Source organism: Mesoplodon mirus (assembly GCF_964341445.2).
Source record: "Mesoplodon mirus genome assembly, chromosome: 4".
Taxonomy (NCBI): domain Eukaryota; kingdom Metazoa; phylum Chordata; class Mammalia; order Artiodactyla; family Ziphiidae; genus Mesoplodon; species Mesoplodon mirus.
This window is the reverse complement of record NC_138979.1, coordinates 143,208,342-143,222,509: the sequence shown is the minus strand read 5'-3', so window position 1 is coordinate 143,222,509 and position 14,168 is coordinate 143,208,342. Positions and strand designations below refer to the sequence as shown.

General features: G+C 40.6%; 1 protein-coding gene across 7 annotated transcripts in view; it reads right to left on the bottom strand.

The window, feature by feature from the left end:
- The window catches only part of KTN1 (kinectin 1), a 126,751-nt gene extending 112,901 nt beyond the window's left edge, over positions 1 to 13,850 (bottom strand). For all 7 annotated transcript variants that reach the window (XM_082616740.1, XM_082616739.1, XM_082616742.1 and 4 more), the window contains exon 1: positions 13,715 to 13,850. The gene's annotated coding sequence lies outside the window, so the exon portion shown is untranslated. The remainder of the gene's footprint in view (positions 1 to 13,714) is intronic.
- Between the last annotated feature and the right edge of the window lie 318 nt (positions 13,851 to 14,168).

The window sequence follows — 14,168 nt, the reverse complement described above, 5'->3', positions numbered from 1 at the left end:
GTTTATCAGTTCTAGTAGTGTTTATGTGGAGTCTTTAGGGTTTTCTATATATAGTATCATAGCATCTGCATATAATGAAATTGTCCCCCTTTTGACCAATGGGATCTTACTCAGGATGGCTCCTAGGTTGTTTTGACACTACCCTCATAGTTTTTAGTTGCTCTATTGCTTTCTGACAAGATATTCTAGGAAAAAAAAGAAAGAAACTCGAGTTGCTCTCCTGGCATTCTCACCTTTGTACAATCCCCTCCATTAAGTATGAGTGGGACCTGTGATTTGCTTCTCATCAGTAAAATGACAAAGGTGACAGAATATTAAATGATTACATATACATAATTATATTACATAAGACTGTAACCCCTGTTAATAGGACACTTCTTCTCCCTTACTGGCTTTGAAGAAAGCAGCTGCCATGTTGTAAGCTGCCTATGGAGAGGGTCATGAGGCAAGGACCAAAGAACAGCCTCCCAGACAACAGCCAACAAGAAACTAAGGCTTTCAGTTGGGCACCCTCCAAGGAACTGAATGCTGACAACAACCAAATGAACTTGGAAGCAGATCTTTCCCCAGCTGAACCTCAGATGAGACCCCTGCCATGGACAACACCATAATAGCAGTTTTGTGAAACCCTGTAGCAGAGGACCCAGTTAAGGGGGTGGTGCAAATGTGTGTCATTGTAAGCCTCTGAGCTTGTGGTACTACTGATAATTAATACATGCAGGCTCATCTCCTACATTTCCTGCCTTAGACTTGGAAAATGCCCATTCTGAGCACTAGTTTACTTTTATTGTGAAAAGGTATTTAAAGACCACAATGTGAGCATCAAGAGTGCTACTGGATTGGTCACTATTTCTAGGCCTTTTAAGTCAACAGGGCCAGAAAATGCATACATTTTAATAAGTTAAATTACTGCATGAGTGCATACAGATGCTTCTACTCAAATTTAGTACTACAGGGTTTTGGGGGCTTCCCTGGTGGCGCAGTGGTTGAGAGTCCGCCTGCCGATGCAGGGGACACGGGTTCGTGCCCCGGTCCAGGAAGATCCTACATGGCGCGGAGTGGCTGGGCCCGTGAGCAATGGCCACTGAGCCTGCACGTCTGGAGCCTGTGCTCCGCAAAGGGAGAGGCCACAACAGTGAGAGGCCCGCATACCGCAAAAAAACAAAAAAACAAACAAACAAAAAAAAACTGGGATTTCCCTGGCAGTCCAGTGGTTAAGCCTTCGCCTTCTAATGCAGGGGGTGCGGGTTTGATCCTTAGTCGGGGAGCTGAGATCCCACATGCCTTGTGGCCAAAAAACCAAAACATAAAACAGAAGCAATATTGTAACAAATTCAATAAAGCCTTTAAAAAATGCTCCACATCAGAAGTATTAAAAAAAAAAAACTACATCTTCTTTAAATAATGCTAAAAGTTTCAGTTTTCAACAAAACCAATATATTCACTCATTTCAATTAGCCCACAATACACACATTACACAGTACTGAAATATAATGTATACATTGCCACCAAAATTATGATTATAATAGTTCAAGACTTGTTTTCCTTCTTTGCCATCCTTCCTGCACACTCTTCCCAGGGTCTATTCCAGTGGGGAATATCATCAGTCAGTCAAGTCATTGTCTTTTAAAGTCACTTGGCGTAGTTTCACTCTGGTGTCCACCAAGTGAATACATGTAAAATTCATTTATTTTGTTTTACTTTTAATTTTTAGAGATCTAAAAAAAATTTTTAATAATTATGTAAAACATTTACATGGCTCTAAAATCAGGTCTAAAGAAAAAGGAAAATTCAGAACATAAATAGTGTAGTGATCTTCTACACTATGCTCCTCTCCCCCATAACAAACTGTCATTTTTTTTAGATTTCATTCAGTACTCTTCTAAACATGAGCGTGCGCTCTCGCTCTCTCTCTCTATATATATATACACACACATACACATACACGTACACAAACACACACACATCCTTATCTCCCTCTTTCTCAGTACATGATTTCATATTAGAAACACTTCTTTCCACCTTGCATTTTTCTTTTAACTGTCCCAGAATAAACCTAGCTTGCAACTAGAGGAAGAGTGAGCCAGATAGAAACGGTTAAAAAATAAATAAATAATTTGGAGGTGGGGGTGGGAATGATCACTGAGAAAAGCATAAAAAAAAAAATTCCACTTAAAATGAACTTAATAAACCAATAATCCAAAACATAGGAAGAAATCTAATGATGAGGGGGAAAAAAAACCAATAAAAACATGAATTCACACCAGATGGTATTAGTTTTATGAAAGTCTGACAAAAAATTTTTTTTAATTTATTTATTTTATTTTATTTTTGGCTGCATTGGGTCTTCGTTGCTGCACGCAGACTTTTCTCTGGTTGCAGAGAGTGGGGCCACTCCTTGTTGCGGTGCACGGTCTTCTCATTGCACTGGCTTCTCTTGTTGTGGAGCACAGGCTCTAGGCACGCGGGCTTCAGTAGTTGTGGCGCGTGGGCTCAGTAGTTGTGGCTCGCAGGCTCTAGAGCACAGGCTCAGCAGCTGTGGCGCACGGCGTTAGTTGCTCCGCAGCATGTGGGATCTTCCCAGACCAGGGATCGAACCCATGTCCCCTGCATTGGCAGGTGGATTCTTAGCCACTGCACCACCAGGGAAGCCCTGACAAAAATTTTTAAATGTGAACATGTTGAAGATGTCCGAGAGATAAAGGAATCTTTTCATAAAATAGCACAACGGTTATAAAACAAAACAGAGAACTGAAACAGGCAGGTATATATGAAAAAGCAATTTCAAATCTAAGAAATGAAAATTGTAAATACTGGCATGTAGACTCAATAGACAGAATAAACTCTAGGCTGGACAGCAGCAGAGGAAAAAAGTAAATTGCTACACTGTACCAAATTCACCTGGTATAAGGCATAGAAAAATTTTTTAAAGAAAACTGAAAGAGCAATTAAAATACACAGAGAATAAACTAAAAGACTCCAACATAGGTCTACCAAAAGAGAAGAAAAGTAAAAATAACAGAAGCAATATTTAAATAACTGAGAATTTTCCAAAACTGAAGAAAAATCTGATTCCTCAGATTATATGTATACTCTGAGTATTAGTTGGATATAGAGAAATGGTCCACAGTCACAGTGCACTACGGTAAAACTGCAAAATACCAAGCACAAAGAGCTGCAACTTTAAGAAAATAACCAGACTACTTCACAACAAATGTCCATAACAACTTAAGAAAACCACATGCAAACACTGGCTTCCCTGAAATATTTACAAATCTATAATGTCATATGGGGGTTGGGGGAGAGTGAAGACTTCAAAGTTTACTAGATAACTATCCATACCTTAACATTCTTAACATAATTATTTACCTATGACTCTAAAAGCAAGGTGTGGACAATACATAATACTACTAACTCAAAGATTTACTTCAAAGTACCTACTAAATTCACACATTTTAGTCCTTAAAAAAAAAAACTGAAATGCTAAGTAGTGGAACTTTGGAGAAAAGAAAACAGCAGCATAGAAGGGAAGAAACAAAAATCAATTCCTGGGAAAACAATTGTGAAAGGCAACATTGAACTTTATACGACAACATGCAAGAATACCTTTATAACCTTGAGGTAGGAAAGGATTTCTTAAACAAGACACAAAGTACAAACCATAAAAGGGAAATCCTGAGAAATTCAACTAAATTAAAATGTTTAACTTTTATTAACAAAGAAACCATACAAAAGTGAAACAAGCCACAAAATGGGAAAAGACATTTGTGATACATGATCCGCAGAGAATTAGTATTCAGAACATACAAAGAACTCCTATCAAAAAGAAAAACAAACCCAACAGTCATTTCTGAGAAAAGGAAACAAAAATGGCCAAGAAACATTTGAAAAGACATCTCCCCTCAGTAAGCAAAAACGCACAAACTACAAGATATCAATTCAACCCAACAAGTTGTCTAACTTTAGTATTTACCAACATCAAGTACAGTAGACCTTTTAACAACACAGGAGTGAAATGTGACGGTCTTATACACAGATTTTTTTCAATAATAAATACTACAATACTATACAACGTGCAGTTAGTTTAATCTGCGGATGCCAAACCATGGATCGAGAGGAACAGGGGATGTGGACGGCCAACTATAAATTATAGGCAGAATTTCAACTGCACAGTAGTCAGCATCCCGAACCCCACCAAGTTGTTCAAGGGTCAACTGTATAGACCAGAATGTGGAACCATCACATGTATACACCAGTGAAGAGAATAAACTGGTACAATTATATTGGAAAACAACTCAGCACTACCTACAGTAAAGCTGAAAATGGACCTCTCCTACAGTTCAGCAATTCCACTCCTATCTAGGTATAAGGTCCGACACAATTTACTCAAACTGCAAATCTCCACATTAGTGGGTAGCAAAAATCAACTTAGTGGGTCTTGATTAGCATTCCTATTCTTAATGAAACAAACTAGTATCACATGGGGTTCTTTTCCCCAAGAAACTTTGTTACATATGTATACATCTGATAATGTATTGAGTCTCATAACGTAAAATTTATTTCTTATTGTAAGTAGTAACAAAGTTTTTAAAAACACGATACTAGAGACAGTAGGGATGCAAGTGCACCAAGAGACCTATACAAGGTATTCATAGCAGAGCTGTTTACAATAGCAAAAGAAAACTGGAAACTACCCAAATGCCCATCAACAGATAATAAACAAGGTGGCAAATATACATACAATGAAATTCCAGGTAGAAGTGAAAGTGAATGAATTAGAGCTATATACAAGATGGTGGAAGAATATTTGGACAATAAAGTTGAGGAGAAAAAGGAAGTTGCAAATAAACTCATACAGAAGGATCCCATTTATAGTGTTCAAAAACAAAACAGAAAAAAAAAAAAGATACAAAAAGGGATTATACACCACAGTAAATGAAACTATACCCAGAAATGAAAATACCAAATCATATGAGAAGCTTGAGAAATTCACTTCACAGAAATCATGTTCAGCCAACCTGAGATATCCAGGTTAGGAAAACTATGTAAAATAATTATGGAACACATTTCAAACGAACATGACTTCCCAATAAACTAATCAAGTACAGGCCAGAAGTACACAAATGAATTCCACCTGTGCATGGATATTAAAAATTTAAGGGACTTCCCTGGTGGCACAGTGGTTAAGAATCCGCCTGCCAACTCAGGGGACATGGGTTCAAGCCCTGGTCCGGGAAGATCCCATATGCCGCGGAGCAACTAAGCCCATGCGCCACAACTACTGAGCCTGCACTCTAGAGCCCGTGAGCCACAACTACTGAGCCCGTATGCCACAACTAATGAAGCCCACACGCCTAAAGCCCGTGCCCCGCAACAAAAGAAGCCACTGCAATGAGAAGCCCAAGTACCGCATGAAGAGTAGCCCCCGCTCGCCGCAACTAGAGAAAGACCGCGCACAGCAACAAAGACCCAACGCAGCCAAAAATAAATAAATAAAAATAAATTTATTAAAGAAACATTTTAAATGTTCAACAACATAGCATTCAGAACACTGGAGAGCTTTCAAAGTACAGCCTAGCTTGTTCAAATTTACTTCAAAGGTAACTAGATGTAAACATATGCAATCACTAAATAATTTATGTATATATTTCACTCAGAACACTTACATTGCTGATCAACAAGATTAACTAGTACTAAGAAGTACTTTTGCTGAAATTCGTGCATTAAATTTTGTTTTCCATCCCACTCCCAAGAATAAACCTGAAACCCTTATTCTTTTTTTTTTTTTTTGCAGTACGCAGGCCTCTCACTGTTGTGGCCTCTCCCGTTGCGGAGCACAGGCTCCGGACGTGCAGGCTCAGCGGCCATGGCTCACGGGCCCAGCCGCTCCGCGGCATGTGGGATCTTCGCAGACCGGGGCACGAACCCGTGTCCCCTGCATCGGCAGGCGGACTCTCAACCACTGCGCCACCAGGGAAGCCCTATTCTTGAAGTCTTACTTTTCATGGCATCGCACGTAAATCAACTAGCCATGCTAATGGAGAAGGCAGATGGCACAAATGGCAAGTAAAGCGACTGGCAAAATTAGCAGTAATCCAAGTCAGGAAGATTCAACTTCTACTCTGAAGTTTGTTTGTTTGAATACATGCAAATTTTAACATTATTAGTTTGACTTTCTCATGATTTGTTTAATCAGTGGTGTCTGAAAGGAATGATATGACTTTCCTAAGTCATTATTTAAGCCTTAAAGGAATGTATTACATGCCTTTTTGTATTTGGACAATGCTTTTTTTAATCATTATTTCTTACTCCAGATCTGTCATTTAAATATGGCTAGATATGGAGAGTTCCCTAAAATATATGATATATCTAGCTCCTCACTTATATGATTGCCATGTAGGTAATTTATAGTTAAATTATGAAGTACTTTTTAAAAAAAATGAAAACTGTGAACTGAAATAATTATATAATATTTCCTATTAAAGTATTCATATTTGAAAAAAAATGACAAGTAAAGCAGAAGGTTCAATGAGTCCCAATCATTTTCAAACATCAGGCAATTGATTCATTCATTAAACTGAGCACTACCTAAGTGTGAGAAATATAGTTCACAGTGGTGAGCAAGAAAGTTCCCGCCTCATAGTGCTTATATCCTTAGAGGTGAAACAGATATCAAGCATACAAATAAACAAGCATATATTATAATGTTAGGTAATAACTGATCATGCAGTGAAGAAAAATAAGGCTGAGACAAAGAATAAAGAGAACATTCACTTTGGTGATCAGGGATGGCCTTTCTGAAATAACCACTGAGCAATGCCTACAAGATCACACGGCAGTAAAACTCATAATGCAAATACACAGGAAATAAGACTGAAAAATTTTCTTGTAAATTAAGAAGATCATGGTCTACCTATTGCTTTCTCTATAAAACACTTTATAGCATTTGGTTTTAAATGGCTTTTACTATTTTCTCTCCTTGGAAAACTTTAAGTTCTCAAATTTAAGACACTAGCTTTAAGAGTTAATCCTCTAACTCCAGGGGAAAGAAATCTTTATAACTTTAACATAGCTTTCTAATACCTAACATCAGACAATTGCACATGGACAGTGCCTTACTCTTTTTTTCAGAAAGCATTTTTTTTACATCTTTATTGGAGTATAATTGCTTAACAATGGTGTGTTAGTTTCTGCTTTATAACAAAATGAATCAGTTATACATATACATATGTTCCCATATCCCCTCCCTCTTGCGTCTCCCTCCCACCCTCCCTATCCCACCCCTCCAGGCGGTCACAAAGCACCGAGCTGATCTCCCTGTGCTATGCGGCTGCTTCCCACTAGCTATCTACCTTATATTTGGTAGTGTATATATGTCCATGCCTCTCTTTCGCTTTGTCACAGCTTACCCTTCCCCCTCCCCATATCCTCAAGTCCATTCTCTAGTAGGTCTGTGTCTTTATTCCTGTCTTATCCCTAGGTTCTTCATGACATTTTTTCTTCTTAAATTCCATATATATGTGTTAGCATACGGTACTTGTCTTTCTCTTTCTGACTTACTTCACTCTGTATGACAGACTCTAGGTCTATCCACCTCATTACAAATAGCTCAATTTCGTTTCTTTTTATGGCTGAGTAATATTCCACTGAATATATGTGCCACATCTTCTTTATCCATTCATCCGATGATGGACACTTAGGTTGTTTCCATCTCCGGGCTATTGTAAATAGGGCTGCTATGAACATTTTGGTACATGACTCTTTTTGAATTATGGTTTTCTCAGGGTATATGCCCAGTAGTGGGACTGCTGGGTCATATGGTAGTTCTATTTGTAGTTTTTTAAGGAACCTCCATACTGTTCTCCATAGTGGTTGTACCAATTCACATTCCCACCAGCAATGCAAGAGTATTCCCTTTTTTCCACACCCTCTCCAGCATTTATTGTTTCTAGATTTTTTCATGATGGCCATTCTGACTGGTGTGAGATGATATCTCATTGTAGTTTTGATTTGCATTTCTCTAATGATTAAAGATGTTGAGCATTCTTTCATGTGTTTGTTGGCAGTCTGTATATCTTCTGTGGAGAAATGTCTATTTAGGTCTTCTGCCCTCAGAAAGCATTCTTATGAAACAGCTCAATGTATGAGAATGGGCTCTAGGGTCAGAATATCTAGTTCAAATTCAGGTTCCTCCTTTTATTTGCTCTGTGTCTTTGGACAAATTATTTAACCTGCCTCCCTCGTTTCCACCAAATACTATCTATCTCATAAGGTTGCAGAGAGGATAAATATGATACTGTACATAGAGTATTTACAAAGCCTTACAACAAATAAGCACTCTAATGTTAGCTATCACTTATGTAGCAACTACTAAGATAATATAAGCAAGGCAAATGAGTTTCCTGCAAGTAAATCCACACATACAGTAAGTGGTATTAACTAGCAAAGCCAAATTCAAACCCAAGTTCTTCAGACTCCCTAGCACCCACACTCTTTCCACTTATACCACACATTATATAATTAAAGAACAGAGCAATAAGAAACTTGCACAAACCTCAGAATTAATAAGGTCTAAGACCTGTAGGTCTCCTAACTAGTGACTTCCAGACCAGACTGCTCCCTTGGCAACTTAAATGACTCATATGTAAGAATAAATAATGATCATCCCACATTTTCCAGTGAGAATGTAGCATAACACCAGGTCTCTTGACAGACAATGTAATTACTAAAAATCATATAAGTTCTGATAACTAATTGCAGACGTCACTCAGAAACAAAAATAAAGAAATGTGGATAAATGACATTCTCCTCTAGTAATGGCAGGCAGCTAGGATCCTATGGCCCCCATGAAAACTATTCAATATGGAAGCTATCTTAAAGGACCTCTCACTGGATTAAATGACATTTCTCCCCTTGGTTAAAAATACATGGGCTAGTGTCTACAGAAAGCTAAATGCTTCTGGCTAGCAACCTACTCACCTATACATTTGCTTATTTCTATAAATTGCTTAAATGACAGAATAAAGACAAAGCTGTTATTTCTACGAAAAATAAGTTAAATCCTTTGGAAGGCCTTGATAAGGACTGGAAAAATCTAGAATGATTTTGGAGTTCGAATGTTTCATTACACTAAAAAAAAGCAATACTAGAAATTACAGACAATGCTTTTAAGGAATGATGTATAGAAAAAAGATCAGGAGACCCCCTACTCAAAGACAAGAGATTGATCCAAATAAAAAGAGAGGCAAATAAAAGTAAATGCCTAAAATTAAAACAAAGTGCACAGATACCTCGAGTTCTTGCTTTAACCAACTTTTTAAATTACCTAACTAATGGTCCTAATCACGTGGGACAGGTAAGACGGTCTCCGCCACATTCAAACATCACTCCCTCCACCAAGGGGTTCCCAAAGGTTCCCTGCCATTTTTCTTCTGCTCTCTGACTGCTCCTAGGAAAGGAGCAAACTGAAAACTACATGTGTCCAAAAATGAGGTATGCATCACAGTAAAAAAAAAAAACAAAAACAAAAAACTGCAGGATAAAGATTTTAATTCACTTGTAATGAACACATCTTTAATAAATCTTTATTGAGTGCCTGTTATGTGCCAAGCACTGTCCTAAACCCTTAGAATCCATCAATAAACAAAAGGAGACAAAAAGCCCTGTCCTCATAGAGGTTACATTATGGCGTACCTCTGGGGCAGAGAGAAGAGATAATAAAAACGATCAACAAGGGAATTATATAGTTTGTTGAAAGGTAACAATTGCTATGTAAAACAGAACAGGGTACAGAGATCATAAGTAGGGAAGTGCAGCTTTAAATAGAAGGCAGATCGTTTTGAAAAACATTTCAAGAGCAAAGATTTGAAGGAGACAAGGCAATCAGTCATGTAGATACCTTACAGAAAAAATGATTGAAGGAGGGGTAACAGCCAGTGTAAAGGCTCTAAGAAAGCTGAAATAAGCAAGAGGCAGAGTAGTAGCTAACTTGGGAGAGGTAAGGGAGGATGGGGAGAGTAGGAGTATCCAGATTCTGTAAGACCTTGTAGACCATAAGTACTTTGGATTTTACTCTGCATATGGGAAGTCACTGCAGGGTTTTGAGGAAAGAAGTGGTATTATCTGGTTGCTCTGTTGAAAAAGACTGTAGAGAGCTAGGATAGAAGCAGAGAGACCCATTAGGAGGTTAACTGCAGAAATCTAGGCAAGAGAGAGAAGATTGGTTTGGACTAGCCTAATGAGCAATGGAGGTGGTAAGAAGTGATTTGATTCTGGATATATTTTCAAGGTAAGATTGAGCCACGAATGCCAAGTATGAATGAGATAAGTCAGGGATGACTCCATTTTTCTTTTCACCTGAATATTGGATAGAGCTGCCATCTAATAAGATGGATTAGCCTGCACCTACGGCAGGTTTAAAAAGGAACATGGAATTTTAGTTTGAGTTTACTACTTCACATCCAAACAGCAATTCAGAACAGGTTGTACAGAATACAGTAGGTAAGTCTGGGCTGAAGATATAAAAATGGAAGCCATCAGCATATAGGTATTTAAAGCCATGACACTGGATGAGATCACCAGAGGAGTATAAAAAGAAAAGTGAAGCAAGGATTGAGCACTTCAAGAATGAGAACGAATCATAAATACAGAATGAGCAGAGCAATTAGTGAGAAGAGAACTCCAAAAAGCAATGTCCTGGAAGGAGGGGAGTATAAACAATTCATTTAAGTTCCACTTAGTGTACAAATCACTTTGCGGAAACTAGACTTGAGGTTATTAGTTCTTAATCAGCCTGTAGTAGTTAAGGTGATAGGTGAAATACTAAAGCACAACTTTTTTAAAAGGAAGTCACTTCTTACACATTTCCTAGGAATATTAGATTTCCTACTGGGGTCATTACTAAAACTATTCTTAGTACTAAAAGTATACTATTTTGCCTATTTTATCTTTTTAAGATAAAACCAATTAAAACGTATATCATTTTAAAAATTAATTTTAAAAGCCTAAATAACACTGCAATCAAACTCAAAGACCGAAAAAAACATTTAAACACCAATTCAACACCCTGCCATGCAAACAGTTATAAACTGTCATTATTTTTCTCTTTCTAGAGCTCAGATACAGAAGGTTAAGTTAAATCAAACTCCTTAGTTATTGTACTAAAGGTTTTTCCTCTTTCTGTTTAATTTTCTGTTTATAGAAAAAAATAGCTTACATTCTTATCTCAACCAATGTTTAACCTGTGCTTTGTACGTAAACTACATTTTTAAGATGAGAACACCCAAAGTCATGTTCACAAAAACTGAAAGAGGAAGCAATGAAACTCAACTTTATTTATGCATAAAAGTGATCATTTCTAAAGAAACAATTACTTGCTTCTAGCCTCTAAGTATGCTCTGGATTTCCCTTCAAAATAACTAAAAACATAAACAGTACACAGAAAAAGCAGCTTATAAGATGTTATCCTCAAACGTTCGAATGTTCTTGAAAAGCATAGTCTCTCTTCATTTCCTTTTTACACATTAGGTCAGATTCCTAAGAAACCCATACCATTACGTTTATTAACAACTTAAATTTTTTACAAAGTATTGTGAGATCTTTTAGATTAAAACTTTCTTTGCTATAAAAAATTATAATAAGTATGCAATTAAAAATACACCTTCCATACATTTCAAGTAAAATTCAGGATAAGTTACCAACAGTATCAATCTTAACACAAGTCCTTTAAAGTTAAGCCTCAAAAAGCCTTCACTTCTCAGGCCCTTTATAAAAGTCATACTGACTGCCCTTTAACATCTAATTATTAAAATGTTCTCCCCACTAAAAGCAGGTTAAAGCCTACAAACTGGAAGGAGGCTTGGAGTGAGAGACAGATGAAAACACTTGCATCAAGCAGAAGAGACTATGATATTAAAGGAGAATACAGAAAAAAACTAAACTGGAAACAAATTCATAAATTAATGGCTCTTCATAATGTTGACCCTGAGCCATCAAGAAAGGGTTATATAATACTCAATATCCTTTATAATTGTAAAGTGTTTAATATTTTTAAGAAAAAAATTCATCAGGCTTTGTTATATTTTAAGTTTCAGATGAATCTTACAAAGGTAAATAGAACACTTCACTCTCTAAGTGCACCTGATAGAGCTGATTACACTGCTAAGGCTGAAAAATTAAAGAGACATTTCTAACTCAATGTTGGGGGGAGGGGAAGGGGATGAATTAATGAATTTTCCTTAGAATCTACAAACAATAAACCCAGTTATTTCTTGTTAGATCCCTGAACAAGAGGATGTGGGGAGTCGGGGGCGGGGCGGGGGCTTGTTTATCAGAGAACACATTAAATATGAAAGTATTTATAGCAAGGTATGTCTATCCAAAACACAGAGCAACTCCAGAATACTACAGTGTTATTCTTGGGACAATCATAACAGTCTCATCAGCAACTACTTTAGCCAGACTGGAGACAGTGATGCCATTCACCTGCTAGGTGAGGTAAGAAGTGCAACCTAATTAACCAGGAATTCAAACTTTAAGACAATTCCGAGTGCTTAGTTCACCCCAAGGTGTTTACCTTTAGCAGGCTACGGGTGTCTAAATTTCTCAAGGGTTTCCACAAAGCGTCTCAAAAAAAAGCACAACTTTGAACAGTTAACTTCAACTGCAGCTTTTTAAGCAGTGCTTATTCAGATACCTGCTAAGGAATCCTTTTCTGGAATAGGCGCAACCATGAATTTAGATTCCTGCTTCCTCCCACAAGAGCTAAGATTAAACAGCCCGCTCTTGAACCTAATCAGGCTGCAGCTGGCCGAGGTTAGGATGCCGCTCCCCGCGTCTGGGGATGCCGGTCTCTGGTACACATGCTGCCTCACGACCGACGCGCGGTGCTGCACATGCCACACCAGTTGTCGGATTACCGTACGACCTTTCTAAGCTGCCGGTTGGGTTTTCTGCCGAGGTCCCCAACGCCAAAAATCTCATTGTTGGAAACTGAAGGGGGGAGGGGGAATCAGTAAGGAAGACACACCCCTCAGGGAGAGGAAGGATAACTTCCCCCGTCTCGAGGGCGGTCCACAGATTTTTCCAAACTCTGCCCTCACGCTGCTTTCCCATGCCCAAGCGCCCCTCTCTAGGACCCGGGGGCGAGCACAGGGCGGCGGGAGGGGGCACTGGAAGGGCCGAACGCCGCTTCACCAAGTACCCCGAGAGCGGCGAGGGCTGGAATTCCAGCATGGCGTAAGCGTGGCCCAGCTCCCGCCCAGGGAGGCCTCCGGGGACGCGCTCCCTCTGTCCACCGACCGAGGAGGCGGTAATCCGCCTTCCTTCCCGGGGGCCCTCACGCCCAACTAAAAATAGGTGTCTCGGTCACCCCAGGGCCCTCTCCGGCCGACCTCGCCCTCCGGAGACGTCCTCGGACGAGACGCCGCGGCGGAACCGGGGTCGGGCCCGCGGCGGCCCGGCGAGGCCGAGAGGCCGCTCGTAGCCCGCCCGCCTCGGTGGCCCGGCCCAAGCAGGAGCCCGGCGGCGGCGACCCGACGCTCGAGGCCTACCCGGCGGGGGCGGCGGCAGGCAGTGTCCCGGCCCCACGGCCGCACCCCCCCCCCGCCCGACGCGGCCCTCCCGTCTGCCTGGGACCCCCCGGCCGGCGCAACCCTCCCCTCTCCGCGGTCCCCGCGGCCGGAGCCCGGACCCGGCGCAGCCCGCTCTCCCTTACCTTGCGCGGCCGGGGAAGGATACCGGAAAGACGCGGCGGCGCCAGCAGTACAGCCCGGGCCGCCTGCTCCGAGTGGCCGCCGCCGCAGTAGCTCAGGTACCGTCGCGCCGCCCGGCAGGAAACGCGCGGTTTGGGGCGGGGCGGCCCCGGCACGTCCTGGCGTCTGGGCCGGCAGTGCCCGGAGACCGGCCCCTTAAAGGGACAGGCGTCGCCGCCTCGGCCCCCGCGCGCTCTCCTGCGCGCTCGGGTAAGTCCCAGCGTCCGGCGGGCTCGGGATTTCGGGGCTTTCCTCCCGAGATAACGTCCCGCAGCTAGGTGGAAGGTGGAAGCTCTGGGGCTCGAGGCGCAGCGGAGTTCCCTTCGTGCGGGAGCCCTGTTCTGTCTGTCTCTCTCTGTCCTTCCCCCAAAGCTGGTTTCGTCTTGCTTGGCCCTCCAACCTGGCCCCTGAGGCTGG